This window comes from Macrotis lagotis, chromosome 1 (genome assembly GCF_037893015.1).
Source record: "Macrotis lagotis isolate mMagLag1 chromosome 1, bilby.v1.9.chrom.fasta, whole genome shotgun sequence".
NCBI classification, from domain to species: Eukaryota; Metazoa; Chordata; class Mammalia; order Peramelemorphia; family Peramelidae; genus Macrotis; species Macrotis lagotis.
Genome location: NC_133658.1, coordinates 809,073,725 through 809,081,027, shown reverse-complemented (window position 1 = coordinate 809,081,027; position 7,303 = coordinate 809,073,725).

Sequence of the window (7,303 nt, the reverse complement as noted above, 5' to 3'; positions counted from 1 at the left end):
AAATGAGGAGAGTGTAGTCTAGGCACATGGAGGGTGATAAGAAACGGAGAGGGCAGACTGTGTTCATGGGTGTAACAGTGTTCTTTGGATGCTCCCTATTTTGTTACCCAAGGGCAGCTAGGTGGTGCATTGGATGGCGCACTAGCCTTGGAGTCAGGAGGACCTGCATTCAAATCTGGCCTCAGACACTTGATTTTCTAACTGTGTAACATAGGACAAGTCACTTAACCCTGATTGCCTCACCTCCAGAGCCATCTCCAGCTATCCTGATTCATATCTGATCACTGGATCCAGATGACTCTGGAGGAGAAAGTGAGGCTGGTGACTTAGCAGAATCACTCCTCACTCATGAGCTTGTCATGGCATCAGTCTCCTGATATTGTCTTCTTCGAGGAAGTACAAACATAATCATCATCATCATCATCACTATAATCGTCATCATCATTCTGTCTCCCCAAAATCACATTGTCAGCATGTTAATCTTCCCATCCAATAGCCTTTATGAAAGAAGTCTCAAGAACATTATTCTAATGCTACTAAATGTCAGGGCAGTGAAGGCCATTTAATGGTTCTCTTTAAAGAGCTTCATTAACTTTACTAATTGAAAAATGGAGATTTGTGGACTTGTCTGTTTTTTAGGGAAGAAATGTCTGAGTGAATGGTATAGGAGATTGAAGCATATAAGGTATACTTAGAACAATAATAAATACTTTTGGAGAGTGGAGTGTCTATAAATGTGTCTGTGTGTCTGTTGGTATATGTAAATGTGTGTGCATTAGTATGTTTTAGGAGTATATGTATACATATGTCTAGAAAGCAAAACAGTCGTTTCCCAGGTTGAGAGTAAACTTTAATAAAAACCTGTGGTTTTTCCCAGTCTATCTCCTCAACTTCTGCTTAAGCATCTTAGAATCACTGCCTCTGTGAGTTAGAAGGGACTTAACATGTCATCTTAGTACAAATCCCTTATTTTGCAGATGAAAACTGTACTCAGGGACATTAAATGACTTCACTGAAAACATCACCTGAATTACTAAGAGACTTGGGATTTTATGCTAGGTTTTTTGATTATTCATGTCCTCTGTCCCATTCAACTATTAGGTGGTGAACAATCATGGGTTAATAGTCAAGTTGAGGACTGAGAAAGGAAAAAAAAAAAGATTCGGGGGTTTGTGACTCATTTCTCCTGACTGTGGGAGAAAGGTAAGAATGAACTGGGGGAAGAGAGGTGATGTATTATTATTCTACTATGAATACATGGAATTGAAAGAAAGAATCCAAGTCCTCTCCCTTGGCCTGGATTCCCTCCATGAAAACTCACTGATACCTGCCATATGACTCCTTGAAGGTCATTCCCATGGTTTTGAAATTAAATAAATAATGCATATAGACTGCCCAAACTATTCCAGGCACTCTGCTAGAGATTAATAAGATTTGTCTTCAAAAGATTTAAAGTCTGATTATCATGCTTTAAGAATTTCATCTATTGTAAATAGATTTTACTTTAGTAAATAGATTGCTACTTTCAAATGACTTATTTAATCCTGAAATATCACCTTTTATATTTATGAGAACTCTAAACAGATCTCTGTTTTGATATAACAAAAAGTCCAGGAAAAATACAATTCAAAAAAGGAACAACTGTCACTAATATTTCTATCCTTAATGTTGAATGTCCTAAGATCCCATCTAGCTCTGATAGCCTATATTTTTGGTTATAATATTTCATATTCATAAGTGCCTTCCAGCTCTACCACTTTATGTTGTATTTTCTAATGTCCTTTCCAGGCCTGACAGCCCAAGTTTTATGTCATCATACTCAATATTCTAAGTTCTTTTGTAGCTCTAACAATCTGTGCTTTGAGTTCCTGTATTCAGTGTAGTAATATCCTTTTAGTTCTAGTATTCCATGATTCTAAGACTAATCCTAGTTCACATATGACTTGTAGTGATGATAACTGTGGAAAAACTGTGTTACAGGATGAGACTTAATACACCATTCCCTTGAAGTAGTTCTGATTTCCAATGATTAAGGTACTTGTTTCACCAGTGAAGTTCTAAGCGGTTCTTGTTATATTCTTTCCCAATATTGATGATATCTACTTCACTACACTTTCAAAGTCCTTCAAATGAACTTTCAGTTTCTTTGTCATAGAGTTTTCTGCTCATGCATTAACCAAGGTGATAAATTAAGAACTTAGAAGACTTGAAAATGAACTTTAAAGCAAGAGATAAACATATAGCACAAAGTGACTTTCCCCCACTCTGACACAGATAGGCATTGAACTAGAACATAGTAATAGTTTTTATTGAATGTGAAAAGCAAGTAACATTTAGCTTCCCTAATGAAGATGTGAAAAGGGCAAGCAGAAGCCCTATTGGATGGTATTAAAGGGAAAGCACACTAACAGGGTATGTCATAATGATGATTTATTTAACCAAGTATAGAATGACTAAATATATATATACTGCAAAGGCACAATGTAGACTTCTAAAATTTTATTTATAAGATTTTTAAGGTCATTTCAAGAAGAATGTTGAAGTTTAAGGTAGGCAATATGGTATAGAGTGGAATGAATTGTAAGAGTAAAGAAACTTGATAAGTCTGGGGTCATCATCTCAGTAATTAGCAGAAATTTTGGGGGCTACTCATTTAAATTCCATAGCACTAATGAAGAGAGACTGACAAAATGATTTCAAGTCTTATGTTTTAAGATTTTGCTTTATACTACTGTCCTCAAAGATTCCTAATTCCTATGATATTTCATTTTCTCTCTTCTAACCTTCTGTGTTCTTTGTCCCATCCATCACTAATAATTTACACTATTTTTTAACATTTCTACTAATCTGAAGTCTTTTATAGAATTCATTGCCTGAATCTCTCCTAATCTGTTCTGATTTTAAGATGAATTGTTTTGTTTGTTCACCAAGTGAGGGAATTAATTTCATTTTTTTTCAATTTTCAATTTTTTCAACTTTTCTAGGACTCTAAGCTTCAAAACACTAAATGTCAATCTCTTTCATATATAATATGAAGCACTATTTCTGATTATAAGTTTCTTACTTTAGTTTCATATTTAGAAGTCACTGTAATAAATTTAGCATCATTATGGTTTACTATCATTAATGACCACCCAACATTTATGTTAACCTTCAACAGCTCACCTTTCAAAGTTAGATTTCTTTTCATTTTCTGCTAAAATCTATCAAGGTCAGCAAAGTCTATCTGGATAAGGAATAAATCATTATTTCTTTTGCAGGTTTTGTTTTGCTTATTAACCTATATCATTTGTCATGTATAAATGCTATTTTGGGGTGAATTCAGCAGAATTAAAAATACCCTCTTCTAGAAATGAATGTAGGCAAATCTATTCATTATAATTTGTATCCAAGGATATAGGATTATTTAAGGAGAATACTTAAGTTATTTTTCTCTTGTTTTCAGATATCTGAAACTCTTGAATTTGAAGATCACTCTTATAGGATAAGACTGTTATAAAATTAGATGTAAGTAAATGTATATATTGGTCTTTTTAAGAGGAAGAAGGTGTGTACGTCATACTCTAGTTGAGTGAGCATGCCTTGCTTCCTTAAGTAAATATATACATAAATAAAAATGAATGAATTAATGTATACTTGAGTTCAATTTTAAAGAAATAGTACATGAATATTTAGAAGAAGAAATCTGATTACCAACCCAGGATTATGTACCAGAAAACTAAGGGTGACTAGATAATCAATAGAATTTCCTCATTATAACATAAATGGATGTCAAAAAAAAGCACATGGGGAAATATAGAGCAATTTGACATAGATAACAATTATTATCAAGTGGATTCAGGCCTGGCTAAATTGCCAACCCTCAAGTGGGGTTGATGAATGAATTTTTGTGACATGAAATGTGGTGTCTAATGGTACACCCTTGTTCCCCACCCCCCTTGGTCCTGTCTTGTACTCCATCAATATCTGTGATTTAAATGAAGACATGCACAACACAATTTCAAATCTGTATTTCATGAAGGTGATAGAAGTAATATGGAAGAATTGGACTCTAGAAAACCAAGTCAACTCAAGTTATGATCAAGCCATTCAATAAACATTTAAGTCCTAATGTGCACCAGACTCTATGTTAAATTCTGGGGATATAAAGTAAGGCTAATTACAATCATTGTCAAGAAGCTGACATTTCTAATACAGAAGATAACATGCAAACGATTATGTACAAACATTATAAAGTATGACCTGGAGATAATGAGGGACAATCCTAGAATTAAGGAAGATTGAGCAAGGTGATGATGAGGAGTACTATATGGTCAGATCTATGCTTTGGAAAAGTCACTATGCTAGCTTGAATGGAGGACAGGCTGGACTAAGGAAAGACTTGAGGCATGGAGAATAAAGAGCAGATATTTGCAATATTGCAACTATGAGATGAAAGGTCTGCAATAGGATTGTGACAGTTCTCAAAAGAGCTATGGAGGCTGTTAACAGAATTTTTGTTGAGCTCTCTCTAACCTGGGTAGAATAGGTCATGATATTTGTCCTTCATAATTGAAAATATGCTGTCATGACTCCCACAGTCATTATGTTTCTTATAGTGAAGGGGTTGTTGTGCAAAGACATCCTTCTCACTGCATTTTCCAGAACCAGATCAGACCAGAGACACAGTACCAGTAAACAGGTAGTAGTTTAATTATTTGCTTTCATTGAAAGGGATTGATTTGCAAATCATGGAATTACTTTTTCCTTGGAGCTCCACCTTGCTGCAGTTCAAATAGAGATATTGACATGACCTTAAGTGGGAAGGGAGGGAAAAGATAGATCATAGAACAATCACTGTGAGGGATTGAGTGATCTTCCTAGGAAAAGCACACCATGCAGGTCAATGCAATTGCATCAGCTTTATCTATCCAAGCAGGATAACACAGGTGTTCTCAAGTCATGTGGGAATGGTTAAGTTGATTGTATAGCCTTGGATACTTTGCTTGGGCACAGGGCAAGCTATACTGATTCACTTCACTTAATACAGACAAGTACAGATTAGGGAAAAAATACAAGACCTGTCATGATTGACAGATGACTCCTGGTACTTTCTTTTCTGCCTGAGAAAAAGGATCTCTAGAAATTAAATTAGTATTATCAAATTAATTACACATATCATATTAATCATTATAAAAATGATATTTCTCTTTACAGACTATATACATGTGATACAAAGAAGTTAAATCAACATTACTTAGCAATAGATTGGATATGAAGATGAGAAAAATTGAGGAATGTGAAACACTTAGGCTACAATCCAGACTGACTGGAAGGAAATTGGTCTTCTTGACAGTTATCCTAAAGCTAGAGAGAGGGAAGGATTTAGGAAAGGGGAAATGATAAGTTGAATTTTGAAAATATTAAGTTGGAGATGTCTATAGATCATATTATTTGAACCAAATTTGATGATATGAAGTGAAGTGGTATATGCAAATATATATATATATATATATATATATATATATATATATATATATGTAAAGTCCTTTACAAAGAAGAAAAAAAATGAATTCACTTGTAGAAATTCAATATAATGTTAGATAATGGAAAAGATCTGAGGATTTTAGATGTTTTAAACCTCTTAGGCAAAAGTGTCTTAAATAAAAATCTAATTCAAGTAATGGTTACACTGATAGAAGCATTGCATCCAAGTGCCAGAAGTTTCCATTCTGTGGTACTATGTTGCCCCTTAGATAACATCTAGTATGCAATCTATACACATTTCTTAGTGCTGTGTTTTAAGGTATTTTAACTTGCTTTATTTTAATTCAGAAATCAAAGTTTGAAGAAATGGAGACAAATGATAATGTGGCAAATTTCAGCTCTAAATGCGGAACATATTTTGCCTAGATATTGCTGGTGAGTGGAAGAATCCTCCATTCCTTGGGTAGAGGAAAGGACTATCTTCAAGAAATGCTTATATCTAATTCATGTGTAGGGAGAGATTAGAATAGATGACAATTGAGGTGGCCCATAGGGCTGACATCATAGCCTAGTGAAGCAAAGGGATATTTTATTTATTTTTTTAAGAAAGATTTTGTTTATTTTGTATTTTACAATTTTCCCTCTAATCTTGCTTCCTCCCCCCACAGAAGGTAGTCTTAGTCTTTACATTGTTTCCATGTTACACATTGATCTAATTTGAATGTGATGAGAGAGAAATCATATCCTTAAAGAAGAAACATAAAATATAAGAGATAGCAAAATTGCATAATAAGAAAACTTTTTAAATTACAGGTAATAGTCTTTGGTCTTTCTTCAAATTCCACAATTCTTTCTCTGAATACAGATAGTATTCTCCATCGCAGAGACCGCAAAATTGTATCTGATTGTTTTGCTGATGGAATGAGCAAGTACATTAAGGTTGACCATCACCCCCATGTTGCTATTAGGGTGTCCAATATTATTCTGGTTCTGATCATCTCGCTAAGCATCAGTTCATGCAAATCTTCCAGTCTTCCATAAATTCCTTTCTCTCCTGGTTTCTAATAGAACAATAGTGTTCCATGACATGCATATACCACAGTTTGTTAAGCCATTCCCCAATTGAAGGACATTGACTTAATATCCAAACCTTTGCCACCACAAACAGGGCTGCTATGAATATTTTTGTACAAGTGATATTTTTACCCTTTTTTATAATCTCTTCAGGGCATAGACCCAGTAGTGGATCTAGCTGGATCAAAGGGTATGCACATTTTATGTTGTCCTTAGACTTAATTGCAAATTGCTCTCCAGAAAGATTGGATGAGCTCATAGCTCCACCCACAATGTATTATTGTCCCAGATTTCCCACATCCCTTCCAACATTGATTGTTGTCCTTTCTGGTTATATTGACCAGACTGAGAGGTGTGAGGTGGTACCTCAGAGATACTTTAATTTGATTTTTTCCTAATAATTAATGATTTAGAGCAATGTTTCTTATGTCTATGGACTACTTTGATTTCCTCATCTGGGGACTGGCTTGTCTTTTTAAAAATTTGACTCAATTCTCTATTTTAGAAATGAAGCCTTTATCAAAACTATTAGTTGTAAACATTTTTTCCCAATTTACTACATTTCTTTTGATCTTAGTTACAGTGGTTTTGTCTATATAAAAACTTTGTAATTAAGGTATTCAGAATTGTCTAGTTTATTCTTAATGATGTTCTCCAATTCTTTCTTGGTTACAAACTGCTTCCATTTCCATAGTTCTGAAAGATAAACTATTACTTGACCTCCTGATTTGCTCATAATGCTGTTTTTTATTTCTAAATCTTG